The sequence below is a fragment of the Canis lupus genome, chromosome X, assembly GCF_048164855.1.
Source record: "Canis lupus baileyi chromosome X, mCanLup2.hap1, whole genome shotgun sequence".
NCBI lineage: Eukaryota > Metazoa > Chordata > Mammalia > Carnivora > Canidae > Canis > Canis lupus.
The window spans coordinates 77,556,928-77,577,250 of NC_132876.1; the positions used below are offsets into that span (position 1 = coordinate 77,556,928).

Sequence of the window (20,323 nt, forward strand, 5' to 3'; positions counted from 1 at the left end):
GCAAGGGTGTGGATAGCAGAGTTAGGTGTGTATGATATGTACAAGTGACTCTTGGCGGTGGGACAAGACTGTACTCCCACTGATGAAAGTTACTAGAAGAGTTCCAGCTGAATTCATGTTTCCTGTGTTTTAAGTAACCATTGGCCAGAGACTTTAGGGAGAAATAACCCTAAGTTAAGTTTTCTTCATTATCTGGATCGGGTGAAATCAATACAACCATTCAAAATAAGCTTGTTTTGAGGTTTGGAAAACCAATTGAAGAAAGAGGGCAAAGAAGAAGGTGCTTTAGCTAAATGTTGCTTAGAAAATCTAGAATTTAAAAAAAAAAAAAAAGAAAATCTAGAATTTGACACATGCCCTTGATGGGAATTAGCACTGGGGATGCAATGAAACCTAGCACACTAAAGAAGGGAGGTGTTCTGTGCCTTGCAATTAATACCAGAGGCAGCTGGACTGGTAAACTGCAGAACACTGGGAGCCATGGTATTCCCCTGACCAAACAGAAACTTTCAGAATGAAATACAAACCCTAAAAGCTCAAACAACACGTTTTCATCACTATGACCTTTGAGATATAACCAGGCTCCATCTAGTCCTGCTACTCTCCCTAAAAATAAACAGGAGAGAGAAAAAATGGGCAAGATATCACTGGTCTGTATCAGGCTTTCTAACAAATCACCATACAAATTGTTCTATTTAATAGCAGAAGGGAGCTGGTGAAGTCCTCCTCCTCAACAAAATCTTCCAGACTGGACATGAGCATGGTAATGACAGATCACCCAAGATAGCTTTAACTTCTCCATTAACACATCCAGCCCCTCTCTCTTTGCATGTTGTTTTGACTTGAGTTCCTCTTTTCAAGCTATATCTCCCAGTTACTTGGGCTTGGACATATTGATGTATGTTACTAAAGGAAAGACAATAAACATGAACCATTGGATCTTTAACATGACAGATACTTAGTAAATGTTGGAATCAAATTCAACATGAATTTCTATATCCTACAAAGAAAATTTGGTCACCAATCAGTTAAAGGATTCAGTGACCATTGTACATGGTCTTGACATATTATAGACACCACTCAGCAGCAGGAACAACCACAGGCAATAAATCTTGCATTGAATAAATATTTGCAGAATGAATAAATTTTTTCAAGCCATCTTCACAGCCATGTCACCTCTCAGGAAACAGAGAATTTGCCCCTTCAGCTAAAACCTTAGAGTAAATTGACTTTGCAGTTAACTAATGTGCAACTTGGCAACATTGCCCAAGGTGCTCCTCCTGCAAATCAACTGGACTTTAGAACCATTTTTGGAGGCTAGTATGAGAAAGAAAAAGCTGTCCTCACCACACAAATTCCCCCAAAACACGTAGTGTCAGTATGGTGAGTCAATGTCATCCTTCCCCAAATTGAATTTCCAGCAGAGATTTCCCTCGGTTGAACTAGTGTACTGTCCCTTTAAGAAGTCAGGCAAGATGGAGCCCTCCCAGCTCACAGCTAGAGGCTTTAAGCAACCAGAAGGGGATGCTGAAGAGTGACACGAAGAAAGAATGCCTGGAGGGGGTAAGTCGAGGCTCTAATAACAGGAGGGGAAATCAAGGCTCTATCAGTGCAGCCGTCCAACTGTGAGCACCTATCCCGTGGGTGGCAGTTTCCATAGGCTCTAAAGCACCACCCTTCCCTCCCTCCCCTCCCCACCCCTTTCCCCAACCCACTCTGCTCCACCTTCTGTATCCTCCTTGAAAGTCTCCTTTGGTAAGATGGCTCCTTTGCAGCATAGCGGGAGACCCCCAGTGACGGTGGCAAAAGAAAGGAGAAGGGGTGGGCAGGCAAAATAAAAGACTTACTTTAGGATTCTGCACCTCCGAAGGCATCCTCTGCTCCCAGCCCTGGGCCAGGGCCGATGGGGCGGGGCCCGGGTTGAGCTGGTGGACTCGCGGTCCTCGCTCCCTGGTACTACAAATGCAGTTCAGTGGAGAGTTAGAGAGAATGGGCACCGGACTAGGGCCGGTGTTTACTCGATTTTAATTATCTCAAAAGGAGACAGAAGGGTTCAAGAGAGTTGACCGGGGATAAGAGTGGAAGTGAGCTCTAAAACTCCTTTTTGTTTCTTTTTTGTGTAGGTCCCCCGCCGGGCATTAGCAACATCAGGGGTATTGGTTTTCTTTTTCCTTCCTTTTGGTTTCTCCCAACTGCCCGTCCCAGACCCCACCCAGCGGCTCCACCCCATCCACTGCTACACATTCTGTCAATCACCAGCCCCTTTAAAGCTGCATCGCACATCTTGGGTTTTTGTCTCTATTTGGCGGGCACACAGAATCACAGTCTTCTTGCCTTACAACAATCCTCTGACTCTTCTGCTGAGTTTAGGAAGCTGAGGTTAGCTGCTAGTGGCGGTTTCCCTTCCCCTTCTGCCCCAAGTGTGCACAGTGGGTTCCACCCAAACGCCTGGGCTAGCCGGGCCACTGTCAAATCACCAAGAAAGTTACTGCGGCGCCCTCATTGGTACCGCACAGTTTCTGGACCTATGTCCCTATAACAGATATCTGCTGTCCTTGGGCCTCTACCTTCTGCCTGTCCCAAAGTGCTCAGTCTTCTGTCTCTCATCTGTGTAAGCCTCCAGGTTTCACACTAGAATGGGGAAAGAGGGTGGGGAAATGGGTTTCATGCCTCTAACTCACGCAAAACAGCAATAACACCACTGCCTCACTCCAAAATTAGGCAACTCGAAATCAAAGGGCCCTGAAGTCCCATCCACAAATATTATTGGAATTCCACAATGACTTATCAGAAATCACATTTAATGCCATTCTCCATTCTAGTTAATTGCAACACCTGGTTGCTCAGGCCAAAAATCTTGGAGCCATCCTTCACTCCTCTTTTTCTCTCATATAAATACATCTAATTTTTTTAACTATTAAATCTGTTCAGTAAAGACAGTTTCTGTGATGACTCTCCCACTAGTGTATAATCTCATTAAGAGCAGGGACTTCTATTTTGACCTCTGATATATTCTCAGCATATTGAACGGTGGTTGACATATAGTAGAGGCTCAATTAATATTTGCTCAAAGAATGATTGAAGGCAATATCTTCTGGAATCTGAGTATTATCTGTTTTTAAACAACAAACACCTGAAACTAATAAAACATTGTATGCTATAATTTGATTAAAAAAAGAATAACACAGACAAAAATACAAAAAGAACCAACCAACCAAATAAAGAAGGCAGTAAAGGGAGACACACCTGTTTTGAACCATTTGCCTCGTCTATTCTCCCTTAGAACATTCATCTGGATACCTTGCCTCAGGGCTGAGTTCCAATGGTAGTTGCAGCAGTGACTTAATGGCAGTGTACTTTTAGGTTGGCTTCTAGGGTTGATTGCTGATGGTTGTGTTCTTAGTTCTGTCCAAGTCAGTGCTAGGGTGTATAGTTCTTGAAGGCATGGTTCCTCTGAATTAATAGAATCTGTGCCTCTAGATGTGTTTCTTACTTTGAAGTCAGATTATTTATATATGCACTCTCATGCCTCCAAAGATGCATCAATTCATTTGATTCCCACAACCTCAGTATGAAGTAGGCATTATTATCCTTATATTATAGGTGAGAAAACAAAAACCCAGAGAGTAGAGTGACTTGCCAAAACTCACACCCATATGAAATGGTAAAGCTGGTATTTGAGCCCAAGTAGTATAGCTCCAGATATACACACTTACCCACTACACTACACTGTATTTCCTAAACTAAACTTATACTCAGTCATGATATTGGGAGGATCAGACAACCCAGTTGCCAGATGTTAATTGGTTAAAGACAAAGGGAAGCAGCTGAAATTAGGGACATTTGTTACATAAAGCAAGAAGGAGTAATCCTGTAAGCTGTGATCTTGATACAAGGTCATGGGGGCAGCCATTTCCCTTTCCCACTTGGAAGGACCTAGGGCTCTTTAGCCTCAAGAAGAGAAAACTCAGAAGGGCAAAATTTCTGTGTTTTAGTCTTGTCTTAAGCTGACATTGGCATGTCCCTGATGACTTATCCATCATGTGTCTCAACCTCTGCTATCTGCCTGCTATAAGCAGGCTATTAGCTATTCAGCTTGGCCCAATTCTTTGGACTTCTGGCCATGGATAACAGATACCTTTAGTTAGGTTCCTGCCTATACCTGAGCATGATCTCATGAAAGGTTTAAAAGACTATTAGTACAGTACTAAGCATTGTGAAACATAGGCAAAAAAGGGGAGCTATATATAGTATTAAAGGTTGGAAGTTTCTTGTATACCACTTATTTGCTGTTTGACTACATGAAAGATTGTATGCAACAACATCATATTCTGCATTGTACAATGAGGAGATTGAATTAATAGTGACCAAGGGCTCCTTCTAATTCAGAAATTCTCTGTCAGTTCCATCGATCATGTCACTGATGGCAGAAAGTTCTTATGACAGGAAAAGGCTTGCTGGGGGCAGGTGAACATAGTTTCTTAATCCCATTTCTCTTAATATTAAATTTTAGCAGGTACCACATGAATGGAATGGGTGCCCAATTAACAAGACTTACCTTCTTTGGAACTGGTTTGAAACCATAGGTTCTACTGTAATGGCTATGTTTGGATTCTGTGATATATAAACCTTCCCTATTGGCCATAAGAATTTATTCCAGGGAAAGATCCCTGACCCAACTGGGACAATAAGTTTCTTTTTCCAGGGAACGTGACATTTTTATTTTAAAATTCCCCTGGCTATTCAGGGTCTTTTCTGATTCCACACAAATCTTAAAATAACTTGTTCTAACTCTCTGAAGAGAGTCCATGCTATTTTGATAGGGAGTGCATTAAACATGTAAATTGCCCTGGGTGACATTGACATTTTCACAATATAAATTCTGCCAATCCATGAGCATGGAATATTTTTCCATCTCTTTGTGTCTTCTCAATTTCTTTCAGAAGGGATCTATAGTTTTTAGGGTATAGATCCTTTACCTCTTTGGTCAGGTTTATTCCTAGGTATCTTATGCTTTTGGGTGCACTTGTAAATGGGATTGACTCCTTAAGTTCTCTTTCTTCAGTCTCATTGTTAGTGTATAGAAATGCCACTGATTTCTGGGCATTGATTTTGTATCCTGCAGTGCTACCAAATTGCTGTATGAGTTCTAGCAATCTTGGGGTGGAGGCTTTTGGGTTTTCAATGTAGAGTATCATGTCATCGGCGAAGAGGGAGAGTTTCACTTCTTCTTTGCCACTTTGAATGCCTTTAGTGTCTTTTTGTTGTCTGATTGCTGAGGCTAGGACTTCCAGTACTATGTTGAATAGCAGTGGTGAGAGGGGACATCCCTGTCTTGTTCCTGATCTTAGGGGAAAGGCTCCCAGTGCTTCCCCATTGAGAATGATATTTGCTGTGGGCTTTTCATAGATGGCTTTTCAGATGTTGAGGAATGTTCCCTCTATCCCTACACTCTGAAGAGTTTTGATCAGGAATGGACGCTGTATTTTGTCAAATGCTTTCTCTGCATCTAATGAGAGGATCATATGGTTCTTGGTTTGTCTCTTGCTGATATGATGAATCACATTGATTGCTTTACGAGTATTGAACCAGCCTTGTGTACCGGGGATAAATCCTACTTGGTCATGGTGAATAATTTTCTTAATGTGTTGTTGGATCCTATTGGCTAGTATCTTGTTGAGAATTTTTGCATCCATGTTCATCAGGGATATTGGTCTGTAATTCTCCTTTTTGGTGGGGTCCTTGTTTGGTTTTGGAATTAAGGTGATGCTGGCCTCATAGAACGAATTTGGAAGTACTCCATCTCTTTTTATCTTTCCAAACAGCTTTAGTAGAATAGGTATGGTTTCTTTAAACATTTGATAGAATTCCTCAGGGAAGCCATCTGGCCCTGGACTTTTGTGTATTGGGAGGTTTTTGATGACTGCTTCAAATTCCTCCCTGGTTATTGGCCTGTTCAGGTTTTCTATTTCTTCCTGTTCCAGTTTTGGTAGTTTGTGGCTTTCCAGAAATGCGTCCTTTTCTTCTAGATTGCCTAATTTATTGGCCTATAGCTGTTCATAATATGTTTTAAAATCATTTGTATATCCTTGGTGTTGGTAGTGATCTCTCCTTTCTCATTCATGATTTTATTAATTTGAGTCTTTTGTCTCTTCTTTTTAATAAGACTGGCTAATGGTTTGTCTATCTTATTAATTCTTTCAAAAAACCAAATCCTGGTTTTGTTGATCTGTTCTTCAGTTCTTCTGGTCTCTATTTCATTGAGTTCTTCTCAAAACTTTATTAACTCTCTTCTTCTGCTGGGTGTAGGATCTTTTTGCTTTATTTCTCCAGCTCCTTTAGGTGCAAGGCTAGCTTTTGTATTTGAGTTCTTTCCAGTTTTTGGATGGATGCTTGTATTGCAATGTATTTCCCCCTCAGGAATGCTTTGCTGTATCCCAAAGATTGGGTACAATTGTAAATGGGATTGACTCCTTAATTTCTCTTTCTTCAGTCTCATTGTTAATATATAGAAATGCCACTGATTTCTGGGCGTTGATTTTGTATCCTGCCACATTGCATATTTGCTGTATCAGTCTAGCACTCTTAGGTGGAGTCTTTTGGGTTTTCTACGTACACTATCTTGTCATCTGCAAAGAGGCAGAGTTTCAGTTCTTCTTTGCCAATTTTCATGCCTTTTATTTTATTGTTGTCTGTTTGCTGTGGCAAGGAAATCTAGTACTATGTGAATAGCAGTGGTGAGAATGGATATCCCTGTCGTGTTCCTGATCTTAGGGGAAAGGCTCCCAGTGTTTCCCCATTGAGAATGATATTTGCTGTGGGCTTTTTGTAGATGGCTTTTAAGATGCTGAGGAATGTTCCCTCTATCCCTACACTCTGAAGAGATTTGATCAGAAATGGATGCTGTCTTTTGTCAAATGCTTTCTGTGCATCTATGAGAGGATCATATGGTTCTTGATTTTTCTCCTTTTGATATGGTCTCTTACGTTATTGCTCTACGAGTGTTGAACCAGCCTTGCATCCTGGGGATAAATCACACTTCATCATGGTGAATAATCTTCTTCATGTACTGTTGGATCCTATTGGCTAGTATCTTGTTGAGAATTTTTGTATCTATGTTCATCAGGGATATTGGTCTATAATTCTCTTATTCGGTGGGGTCTTTGACTGGTTTTGGAATTAAGGTGATGCTAGCCTCATTAAACAAGTTTGAAAGCATTCTATCCCTTTCTATCCTTCAGAACAGCTTTAGTAGAATAGGTATTGTTTCTTTAATCGTTTGATAGAAGTCCCCTTGGAAGCCATCTGGCCCTGGAATTTTGTTTCTCAGGTGATTATTGATGACCACTTCAATTTCCTCCAGGTTATTGGCCTGTTCACGTTTTATATTTTTTACTGTTCCAGTTTTGGTAGTTTGTTGATTTCCCGAAATCTGTCCATTTTTTTCTAGATTGCTTAATTTATTGGCATATAGCTGCTAATAAGAAGTTTTTAAAATCGCTTGTGTTTCCTTTGTATTAATTTTGACCTCTCCTATTTCATTTATGATTTTATTAATTTGAGTCTTCTCTCTCTTCTTTTTAATAAGGCTGGCTAAGGGTTTATCTATCTTATTAATTATTTCAAAGAACCAACTCCTGGTTTTGTTGATATGTTCCACAGTTCTTCTGGTCTCTATTTCATTGAGTTCTGGTCGAATCTTTATTAACTCTCTTCTACTTGGTGTAGGTTTTATTTGGTGTTCATTCTCTAGTTTCTTTAGGTGTTAGATTAGCTTGTATATTTATGTTTTTTCCAATTTTTTGAGGGATGCTTCTATTGTGATGTATATCCCTCTCAGGACTGCTTTTGCTGTATTCCAAAGATTTTGAATGGTTGTGTCTTCATTTTCATTATTTTCCATGAGTGTTTTAATTTTTCTCTAATTTCCTGGTTGACCCATTCATCTTTTAGCAGGATATTTCTTAACCTCCACATGTTTGAGTTTCTTACAAATTTCTTCTTATGATTGATTTCCAGTTCCAAAGTACTATGGTCTGAAAATATGCAGGAAACAATCCCATGCTTCTGGTATCTGTTGAGTGCTGATTGTGACCCAGTATGTGGCCTATTCTGGAGAAAGTTCCATGTGAACTTGAGAAGAATGTGTGTTCAGTTTCGTTCAGATGCAAAGTTCTGTATATATCTGTATATATCTGTGAAATCCATCTCATCCAGTGTATCATTTAAAGCTCTTGTGTCTTTGGAGATGTTGTGCTTAGAATATCCATCATTTGCAGGAAGTACCATATTGAAGTCTCCTAATATTAATGTATTTTTATCTATGTATGTCTTTACTTTGGTAATTAATTGAGTGATATACTTGGCATCTCCCATATTGGGGTATAAATATTCATGATTGTTAGGGCCTCTTGTTGTATTGACCATTAAGTATGATGTAGTCTCCCTCTCTGTCTCTTACTACAGTCTTTGGAATAAACTCTAATTTACCTGATATAAGATTGCTATCTGACATTTATTTGAGGACCATATGAACAGTAAATGGCACTCCAACCTTTCATTTTCAGGCTGGAGGTGTCCTTAGGCCTAAAAGGTGTGTCTTGTAGATAGCAAATAGATGGGTCTTCCTTTTTTATCCAGTCTGAAACCTTGCATCTGTTGATGGGATCATTTAGCCCATTCACGTTCAGAGTTACTATTGAAGGATATGAATTTACTGTCATCATAATACCTACTCATTCTCTCTTTTTGTGGCCTATTCCTTTATGCTTCCTCTTTGTTTTACAGGGTCCTCTTTAATATTTCTTGCAGAGCTGGTTTAGTGGTCACATATGCTTTTAGTTTCTGTCTCTCTTGGAAGCTTGTAATGTCTCCTTCTATTCTGAATGAAAGCCTTGCTGGATATATTATTCTTGGCTGCATGTTCTTCTCATTTAGGACCTTGAATATATCCTGCCAGCCCTTTCTAGCCTGCCAGGTCTCTGTAGAGAGGTCTGCTGTTAATCTAATATTTCTCCCCATATAAGTTAGGGATCTCTTGTCTCTTGCTGCTTTAAGGATTTTCCCTTTGTCTTTGGAATTTGCAAGTTTCACTATTAGATGTTGAGGTGTTGAATGGTTTTTATTGATTTTAGGGGGAACCTGTCTATCTCCTGGATCTGAATGCCTGTCTCCCTTCCCCAGTTAGGGAAGTTCTCAGCTATGATTTGTTCAAATACATATTCTGGACCTCTGTCCCTCTTGGCGCTCTCTGGAACCCCAATTATTCATAGATTTTTTCCTTCTGAGGCTATCATTTATTTCCCTTAACCTTTCCTCATGGTCTTTTAATTGTTTTGCTTTTTTTCTCTCAGCTTCCTTGTTTGCCATCAACTTCTCTGTTACTCTTCTACCTTATTAACCCTCCTCATTAGGACCTCCAGTTTGGATTGCATCTCATTTAATTGATTTTTAATTTTGGCCCAATTAGATCAAAATTCTGCAGTCATGAAATCTCTTGATTGCTTTATCCTTTTTTCTAGAGCCACCAGTAGATTTATAATTGTGCTTCTGAATTGGCTTTGTGACATTGAATTGTAATCCAAATTCTGTAACTCTGTGGGAGAGAGTATTGTTTCTGATTCTTTCTTTTGTGGTGAGTTCTTTTAGTCATTTTGCTCATTGCAGAGTGGCTATATGAGCAGGCTGAGTCAAGAATATCAACCACGACCTAAGTAAAGTTCACCCTAGGTGATTCCTCTGGTTCTATATAGTGTAAATCCTTCGACTTTGCTTGGAGCTTTCCAGTGTGGCTTAGTGAAGAACTTGCTTTCCTCCTGTACTTCCAGCTTGTCTAGTGGGGTAGGGGCTGCTGTGCTGATTCTCAGGAGTTGGCACCTGGGGGAGCTGCCCCACCCACTGCAGGGTGCCATGCTCAGTGGTAGCTGTTTACCTCATGAGGCCTCTGTACCCTGGTGGCCCCGCCCCTCCCAGAGACATGGTGAAATTAGGATGAACACAACACTTGTGGCAGCCAGCTCTCCAGCCCTGTAATCAGCTTCCCGCAGTAATTACCACAGTCTGTCAGTCTGCCCTGGTGTAGATGCTCTCAGGCTAGTGGGAAGTGCTGATCTGCACATCTTGGGGGCACCCACGGCAGGAGAGTTCTTGCTGTCCTGTGCCCTCCCCACTTCCGCCTGTCCCAGTTGGAGGGCAAGATCCTGGGTTCTGTCTGCTTGATGCGGTGGGATTTGGGGCCCAGGCCTGCTGGAATCATGCTCCCGGCGTGGGGCTCCCGTAGGCAGCAGACCACAGACCCTCCATCCAAGCCGCCCGCCTTACTGATCAGGTTCTCCTGGATGCCCCACTGGGCGCACACTCCAGCCCTTTACCAAGATCGCCCCACAGTCTGTTGCATGCATTACCCCGGGGTGCATTTCCTCTATTATTGACTCTGGGAAAAAGGAGGCTCCACTGCCCCTCCTCTGATTCTGCTCTATTTCCCTTCTAAGCGCCTTTGTGTCTGGGAAGAATCTGGTGCAGATTTTTTAAAGTTCCTGTTTCTTCGGGACTGGCCTTTCCTGTCCTGGAGACTTTCATAGCCTGGCTTTAGCATGGCTCCTCTCAAGGCCCCTCGCCCATTTGATTCTTTTTTGTTTTATTTTCTTTTTCCGTCTTCCTATCTTGTTAGAAGCGAAAAACTTCTCTCTGTAGCGTTCCAGCTGTTCCCTCTTTAAATCTCAGGTCGAATTCATAGGTTTTCATGATGGTTTGAAAGTAATCTAGGTAAGTTGATGGGGCCAGGTGAGTTGAGGACCCCTACTTCTCCACCATCTTTGCCAGAGAATATCCCCAGTCTTTGGATTAAAATAAAATTTATCAAAGGCGAGGCAAAGTGGCGGAAGAATAGGATCCCCAAGTCACCTGTCCCCCCAAATTACCTAGATAAACTTCAAGTCATCTTAAAAACATACGAATTCGGCTTCAGATTTAAAGAGAGAACAGCTGGAATGCTACAGTGGGAAGAGTTCATGCTTCTATCAAGGTAGGAAGACGGGGAAAAAAATAAAAGGCATCGAAGGGGGTAGGGGCCCCGTGAAGAGCCGGGCTAAGGCTGCTGCGAGTGCCCCCAGGACAGGAAAGCCCCAAGAAAGCCCCATCCAGGAGAAGCAGGGAATTCACCCATCTTCTCAGATGGAAAGGCACTCGCAGGGAGTTGGAGCAGGAACCCAGGAGGGGCGGGGATGCCCTCAGCTCCCAGGGACACTAACAGAATACCTGCGCCCTGGGGAGAGCTGCCACACCCCGCGGCCGAGCTCCCTAAAGGGCTGCAGCGCCCCCACAGCTCGACCCAGGAGCAGCTTGGAGGCGGCTCATGTGGTGGCTCCACACGGAGGGAGCTGCGCGGCCTGGGAGCAGCTCGGGGGCGGCTCCGGCAGAGGCTCTGTGCAGAGGGAGCTGCGCGTCCGGGAGCAGTTCCAACAGCGCAGGCCCGGGAGCACCGGGCACCGGAGACACAGCCCAAGATCCAGCGCTCCCCCCGGGACAGGCAGAAGCCAGGAGGGCACAGGACAGCAAGGACATTCCTGCCTCTGGGCGGCCCCAAGCTGAGCAGATCAGCGGCCCCGCCCCCGGAGCATCCAGGCCCCTGCAGACTAAGAGCACCATAGTTACTTCAGGAGCTGACTCCAGGGCTGGAGATCTGGCTGCTGCTACTGTTGTTTTTCCTCCAGGTGCCTCCCAGGATAAACAATCCCCACTGAGCTTCACAGTGTCCTCATAGGATACGAAGGTAAAACAACGTTCACAGAGCCCTGCAACAGGCAGGGGGCTGAGCAGCTCCCCCAAGTGCTAACACCTGAAACAGCACAGCAGGCCCCTCACCCAAAAGACCAGCTAGACGGACAGGGGAAAAACAAATTACTGACCAAGCAGCACTGGAAAGTTCCAGGGGAAATAGAAGATTTTACAGTATACAAAATCAAAGGATACTCCCCCTTGTTTTTTATTTTTTGATTTCTGTTTGCTTCCGCCCCCCTTATTACTTTTCTTCTTTTTTTCTTTTTTTCACTTTTTTTCCTTTCTTTTCTTCTTTCTCTTCTCTCTTTTCTCCTTTTCCCAATACAACATGTTTTTCTCTACTCTGCACTGAGCAAAAGGACTAGAAGGAAAAACTCACCTTAAAAGAAAGAATCAGAAACAGTCCTCTCTCCCACAGAGTTACAAAATTTGGATTACAATTCAATGTCACAAAGCCAATTCAGAAGCACGAATATAAAGCTACTGTTGGCTCTAGAAAAAAGCATAAAGGACTCAAGAGACGTCATGACTGCAGAATTTAGACCTAATCAGGCAGAAATTAAAAATCAATTAAATGAGATGCAATCCAAACCGGAGGTCCTAACGACGAGGGTTAATGAGGTGAAAGAACGAGTGAGTGACATAGAAGACAAGTTGATGGTAAAGAGGGAAACTGAGGAAAAAAGAGACAAAGAAGTAAAAGATATTAGGATAGATTAAGGGAAATAAATGACAGCCTGAGGAAGAAAAATCTACATTTAATTGAGGTTCCCGAGGGTGCCAAAAGGGACAGAGGTCCAGAATATGTATTTGAACAAATCATAGCTGAAAACTTTCCTAATCTGGAAAGGGAAACAGGCATTCAGATCCAGGAAATAGATTCCCCCCTCAAAAATAAAAACCGCTCAACACCTCGACATTTCATAGTGAAGCTTCCAAATTCCAAAGATAAAGAGAAGATCCTTAAAGCAGCAGGAGACAAGAAATCTCTAACTTTTATGGGGAGAAATAGTAGATTAACAGCAGACCTCTCCATAGAGACCTGTCAGGCCAGAAAGGGCTGGCAGGATATATTCAGGGTCCTAAATGAGAAGAACATGCAGCCAAGAATCCTTTATCCAGCAAGGTTATCATTCAAAATAGAAGGAGAGATAAAGAGTTTCCAAGATAGACAGAAACTGAAAGAATATATGACCACCAAACTGGCTCTGCAAGAAATATTAAGGGGGATGATGTAAAAGAAAGAGGAAGTCCAAGGAAACAATCCACAAAAACGGACTGAATAGGTATCATGATGACACTAAATTCATGTCTTTCAATAGAAACTCTGAACGTGAATGGGCATAATAACCCCATCAAAAGGCACAGGGTTTCACTGGATAAAAAAGCAAGACCCATCTATTTGCTATCTACTAGAGACTCATTTTCGACGTAAGGACACCTACAGCCTAAAAATAAAAGGTCGGGGAACCATTTACCATTCAAATGGTCCTCAAAAGAAGCAGTGGTAGCCATCCTTATATCAGATAAATAAAAAATTATCCCAAAGACTGTAGTGAGAGATGAAGAGGGACACTATATCATACTTAAAGGATCTATCCAAGAAGAGAACTTAACAGTCATCACTATATATGCCCCGAATGTTGGACCTGACAAATATATCAATCAATTAATAACCAAAGTTAAGACATACTTAGATAACAATACACTTATACTTGGTGACTTCAATCTAGTGCTTTCTACAATCGATAGGTTTTGTAAGCACAACATCTCCAAAGAAACAAGAGCTCTAAATGATACCTGCACCAGATGGATTTCACAGATATCTACAGAACTTTATATCCAAACACAACTGAATAAAATTCTTCTCAAGTGCACATGGAACTTTCTCCAGAAGAGACCACATACTGGGTCACAAATCAGGTCTTAACCGATACCAAAAGAGTGGGATCGTCCCCTGCGTATTCTCATACCATAATGCTTTGAAAATAGAACTAAATCACAAGAAGTTTGGAAGGATTTCAAACAAATGGAGGTTAAGGACCATCCTCCTAAAAGATGAAAGGGTCAATCAGGAAATTAAGGAAGAATTAAAAAGATTCATGGAAACTAATGAGAATGAAGACACAACCGTTCAAAATCTTTGGGATGCAGCAAAAGCAGACCTAAGGAGGAGATACATTGCAAAACGAGCAACCATCCAAAAAATGGAAAGAACTTAAAAACAAAAGCTAACCTTACACCTAAAGGAGCTACAGAAAGAACAGCATAGATCCTACACCCAGCAGCAGAAGAGAGTTAATACAGATTCGAGCAGAACTCAATGAAATAGAGACCAGAAAAATTGTGGAACAGATCAACAAAACCAGGAGTTGGTTCTTTGAAAGAATTAATAAGATAGATAAACCCTTTGCCAGCCTTATTAAAAAGAAGAGAGAGAAGACTCAAATTAATAAAATCATGAATGAGAAAGGAGAGATGACTACCAACACCAAGGAAATAGAAACGATTTTAAAACGTATTATGAACAGCTATTTGCCAATAAATTAGGCAAACTAGAAGAAATGGAAGCATTTCTGGAATATCACAAAGTACCAAAACTGGAACTGGAAGAAATAGAAAACCTGAACAGGCCAATAACCAGGGAGGAAATTGAAGCAGTCATCAAAAACCTCCCAAGACACAAAAGTCCATGGCCAGATGGCTTCCCAGGGGGAATTCTATCAAACGTTTAAAGAAGAAACCATACCTATTCTACTAAAGTCATTCGGGAAGATAGAAAGAGATGGAATACTTCCAAGCTCGTTCTATGAGGCCAGCATCACCTTAATATCATTCTCAATGGGGAAGCATTGGGAGCCCTTCCCCTGAGATCAGGAAGAAGACCGGTCATCGGCGAAGAGGGAGAGTTTGACTTCTTCTTTGCCAATTTGAATGCCTTTAATGTCTTTTTGTTGTCTGATTGCTGAGGCTAGGACTTCCAGTACTATGTTGAATAGCAGTGGTGAGAGTGGACATCCCTGTCTTGTTCCTGATTTTAGGGGAAAGGCTCCTAGTGTTTCCCCATTGAGAATGATATTTGCTGTGGGCTTTTCATAGATGGCTTTTAAGATGTCGAGGAATGTTCCCTCTATCCCTACACTCTGAAGAGTTTTGATCAGGAATGGATGCTGTATTTTGTCAAATGCTTTCTCTGCATCTAATGAGAGGATCATATGGTTCTTGGTTTTTCTCTTGCTGATATGATGAATCACATTGATTGTTTTATGGGTGTTGAACCGGCCTTGTGTCCCAGGGATAAATCCTACTTGGTCATGGTGAATAATTTTCTTAATGTGTTGTTGGATCCTATTGGCTAGTATCTTGTTGAGAATTTTTGCATCCATGTTCATCAGGGATATTGGTCTGTAATTCTCCTTTTTGGTGGGGTCTTTGTCTGGTTTTGGAATTAAGGTGATGCTGGCCTCATAGAACGAATTTGGAAGTACTCCATCTCTTTCTATCTTTCCAAACAGCTTTAGGAGAATAGGTATGGTTTCTTCTTTAAACGTTTGATAAAATTCCCCTGGGAAGCCATCTGGCCCTGGACTCTTGTGTCTTGGGAGGTTTTTGATGACTGCTTCAATTTCCTCCCTGGTTATTGGCCTGTTCAGGTTTTCTATTTCTTCCTGTTCCAGTTTTGGTAGTTTGTGGCTTTCCAGGAATGCGTCCATTTCTTCTAGATTGCCTAATTTATTGGCATATAGCTGTTCATAATATGTTTTTAAAATCGTTTGTATTTCCTTGGTGTTGGTAGTGATCTCTCCTTTCTCATTCATGATTTTATTAATTTGCGTCTTCTCTCTCTTCTTTTTAATAAGGCTGGCTAATGGTTTATCTATCTTATTAATTCTTTCAAAGAACCAACTCCTGGTTCTGTTGATCTGTTCCACAGTTCTTCTGGTCTCGATTTCGTTGAGTTCTGCTCGAATCTTTATTAACTCCCTTCTTCTCTTGGGTGTAGGATCTATTTGCTGTTTTTTCTCTAGCTCCTTTATGTGTAAGGTTAGTTTTTGTATTTGAGTCCTTCCAGTTTTTGAATGGATGCTTCTATTGCGATGTATTTCCCCCTTAGGACTGCTTTTGCTGCATCCCAAAGATTTTGAACGGTTGTATCTTCATTCTCATTAGTTTCCATGAATCTTTTTAATTCTTCCTTAATTTCCTGGTTGACCCTTTCATCTTTTAGCAGGATGGTCCTTAACCTCCACGTGTTTGAGGTCCTTCCAAACTTCTTGTGATTTAGTTCTAATTTCAAGGCATTATGGTCTGAGAATATGCAGGGGACAATCCCAATCTTTTGGTATCGGTTCAGACCCGATTTGTGACCCAATATATGGTCTATTCTGGAGAAAGTTCTATGTGCACTTGAGAAGAATGTGTATTCAGTTGAGTTTGGATGTAAAGTTCTGTAGATATCTGTGAAATCCATCTGGTCCAGTGTATCATTTAAAGCTCTCGTTTCTTTGGAGATGTAGTCTCCCCACTGCTATTCAACATAGTACTAGAAATCCTAGCCTCAGCAATCAGACAACAAAAAGAAATAAAAGGCATTCAAATTAGCAAAGAAGTGAAACTCTCTCTCTTTGCCAATGACATGATACTCTATATAGAAAAGCTAAAAGACTCCACCCAAGGTTGCTAGAACTCATACAGCAATTTGGTAGCGTGGCAGGATACAAAATCAATGCCCAGAAGTCAGTGGCATTTCTATACACTAACAATGAGACTGAAGAAAGAGAAACTAAGGAGCCAATCCCATTTACAATTGCACCCAAAAGCATAAGATGCCTAGGAATAAACCTGACCAATGAGGTAAAGAATGTATACTCTAAAAACTACAGAACACTTCTGAAAGAAATTGAGGAAGACACAAAGAGATGGAAAAATATTCCATGGTCATGGATTGGAAGAATTAATATTGTGAAAATGTCAATGTTATGCGGGGCAATTTACACGTTTAATGCAATTCCTATCAAAATACCATGGACTTTCTTCAGAGAATTGGAACAATCTATTTAAGGTTTGTGTGGAATCAGAAAAGACCCCGAATAGCCAGGGGAATATTAAAAAAAGAAAACCATATCTGGGGGCATCACAATTCCAGATTTCAGGTTATACTACAAAGCTGTGGTCATCAAGGCAGTGATACTGGCACAAAGACAGACACATAGATCAATGGAACAGAATAGAGAATCCAGAAGTGGACCCTCAACCTTATGGTCAACTAATATTCGACAAAGGAGAAAGTCTATCTACTGGAAAAAAAGACAGTCTCTTCAATAAATGGTGCTAGGAAAATTGGACATCCACATGCAGAAGAATGAAACTAGACCACTCTCTTTCACCATACACAAAGATAAACCCAAAATGGATGAAAGATCTAAATGTGATAGAAGATTCCATCAAAATCCTAGAGGGAACACAGGCAACACCCTTTATGAACTCAGCCACAGTAACTTTTTGCAAGATACATCCATGAAGGCAAGAGAAACAAAAGCAAAAGTGAACTATTGGGACTTCATCAAGATAAGAAGCTTTTGCACAGCAAAGGATACAGTGAACAAAACTAAAAGACAACCTACAGAATGGGAGAAGATATTTGCAAATGACGTATCAGATAAAGGGCTAGTTTCCACGATCTATAGATAACTTATTAAACTCAACACCAAAGAAACAAACAATCCAATCATGAAATGGGTAAAAGAGATGAAGAGAAATCTCACAGAGGACGACATAGACATGGCCAACAAGCACATGAGAAAATGCTCTGCATCACTTGCCATCAGGGAAAGACAAATCAAAATCACAATGAGATACCACCTCACCCCAGTGAGAATGGGGAAAATTAACAAGGCAGGAAACCAGAAATGTTGGAGAGGATGTGCAGAAAGGGGAACAGTCTTCCATTGTTGGTGGGAATGTGAACTGGTGCAGCCACTCTGGAAAACTGTGTGGAGTTTCATCAAAGAGTTAAAAATAGATGTGCCCTACGACCCAGCAATTGCACTGCTGGGGATTTACCCGAAAGATACAGATGCAATGAAACGCTGGGACACCTGCACCCCGATGTTTATAGTAGCATTGTCCACAATAGCCAAACTGTGGAAGGAGCCTTGGTGTCCATCGAAATAGGAATGGATAAAGGAGATGTGGTTTATGTATACAATGGGATATTACTCAGCCATTAGAAACGAGAAATACCCACCAGTTTCTTCGAAGTGGATGGTACTGGAGGGTATTATGCTGTGTGACGTAAGTCAATTGGATAAGAGCAAACATTATATGTTCTCATTCATTTGCAGAATATAAAAAATAGTGAAAGGGAATAAAGGTGAAAGGAGAAAATATGAGTGGGAAATATCAGAAAGGGAGACAGAACATGAGAGACTCCTAATTCTGGGAAACGAACTAGGGGTGGTGTAACGGGAGGGGGTTGGGGGGGTGGTGGTGACTGGGTGACAGGCACTGAGGGGGGCACTTGATGGGATGAACACTGGGTGTTATTATATATGTTGGCAAATTGAACACCAATAAAAATATATTTATTAAAAAATAAAATTAAAATATAATTTATCTCATACGAATATTGCTACCGCAGCTTATTTTTTTTTTAATTGCAGCTTATTTTTTTGAGGACTATTTGAATTGTATGGTTCTCCACCCCCTCATTTTTAGTCTTTTGTTGTCCTTTTGGTCTAAAATGAGTCATCTGTAGACCCAGTATAGATGCTTCTTGCTTTTTATCCAATCTGATACCCTGTGTCTTTTGATGGGATCCTTTAGCCCATTGACATTCAGAGTAACTTCTGAAAGGTATTAATTTAGTGTAGTAATCTTATTACTTATACATTCCCTGTTTCTGTGTACTGTTTATTTGGGGTCTCTCTTTCACTTACCGGGTCCCCCTTAGTATTTCTCACAGAGCTGGTTTGGTGGTCACATATTCTTTTAGTTTCTGCCTATCCTGGAGGCTCTTTATCTCTCCTTCCATTCTGAATGACAGCCTTGCTGGTTAAAGAATTCTTGGTAGCATGTTTTTCTTGTTAGTACCTTGAATATATCATGCCAGTCCTTTCTGGTCTGCCATGTCTCTGTAGATAGGTCTGCTGTTAATCTGATATTTCCCCCCATGGAAGTTAGGAATCTCTTGCGTTGAGCTGCTTTTAGGAATTTCTCTTTATGTCTGAAATTTGGAAGCTTCACCATTATATGTCAGGATGCTGATGCATTTTTGTTGATTTTAGCGGAGGTCCTCTCTATCTCTTGGATCTGTATGTCTGTTGCCTTCCTCAGATTAGGGAAGTTATCAGCTCCGATATGTTCAAATATACTTTCTGGTCCTCTCTCTTTACATCCCCTGAAATCCTCATAAGACAAATATTATTCTTTCTCAAACTATCACTTATTTCCCAGAGCCTCCCCTCATGGGCTCTTAGTTGTTTTTTCTTTTTTCCTCAGCTTCATTCCTTTTTATCAACTTGTCTTCTATGTCACTCACTCTGTCTTCTGCCTCATTAACCCTAGCTTTTACTGCATCCAGTATAGGCAGCATCTGTTTAAAGTATTCTGAATTTCGGCCTAATTAGATCTCAATTCTGCAGTAAAAGTATCTCTAGAGTCTTTTATACTTTTTTCAAGAGCCACCAGTAATTTTGTAATTGCATTCTCAATTGTTTTTCTGACATGTTACTTAAATCTATATCCATAGATCTGTGGCAGATAGTATAATTTCTGCTTCTTTTTTTAGTGAGTTCTTCCTTCTAGTCATTTTTTTCCAGTGCAGAATGGATATATGAATAAGCACAGTCAAAAATATCAACCACAACCCATACAAATACACATAGTAAAATACACATAGACAATTCCAAAGAGGTCAGGGACCAGAAAATAAAAGAAAAAAGAAAAGAAAGACCACAAAAGTGAAAAATGAATTCAAAAAAATAGTAAAATTTTTAAAAAGGGTTGAGAGGAAGTGGTAGAGGAGAGAGAATATAGTCTCCCAGAGTGAAACAAGACAGTGATCTTGGTCCTGTATATATTTTGTTCTGTATGTTAGGAGGGGCTAAATTCCAAATTTATATAAACCAGCAAAACTTATATAAACAACAGCAGGAAAAAGAGCAAAAACAAGAAGACAAATGGGGGGGGGCTTGGAAAGGAAAAGAGAATATACTCTCACAGAATGGACCAACAAAGTGCTCTACTTGGTTCTGAATGTATTTTGGTCCATATGTTAAAGATTTATTTGTTTATTAATGAGAGAGAGAGAGAGAGAGAGAGAGACAGGCAGAGGGAGAAGGAGGCTCCCCACAGGGAGCCTGATGCCGGACTAGATCCCAGATCCCAGGATCATGACCTGAGCCAAAGGCAGATGCTCAACCACTGAGCCACCCAGGCGTCCCCTGATCCATATACTAGAATGTACTAATTTGTAAAATCATAAAATAAGACAAAAGCATTCCCCATAACTTATATTTCTAAAAAATTAAATGGAATATGTTGA

At 40.9% G+C, this 20,323-nt stretch overlaps 1 protein-coding gene and 1 long non-coding RNA gene across 3 annotated transcripts in view; one reads left to right on the forward strand and one right to left on the reverse strand.

The window, feature by feature from the left end:
* Positions 1-2,193, reverse strand: part of KLF8 (KLF transcription factor 8) — a 340,994-nt gene extending 338,801 nt beyond the window's left edge. The window contains exon 1 of the mRNA XM_072815549.1: positions 1,848-2,193. The gene's annotated coding sequence lies outside the window, so the exon portion shown is untranslated. The remainder of the gene's footprint in view (positions 1-1,847) is intronic.
* LOC140627345 (uncharacterized) overlaps positions 1,428-20,323 on the forward strand; it is an 81,636-nt gene continuing 62,740 nt past the window's right edge. For both annotated transcript variants that reach the window (XR_012026145.1, XR_012026144.1), the window contains exon 1: positions 1,428-1,563. This is a non-coding gene — a long non-coding RNA (uncharacterized lncRNA). The remainder of the gene's footprint in view (positions 1,564-20,323) is intronic.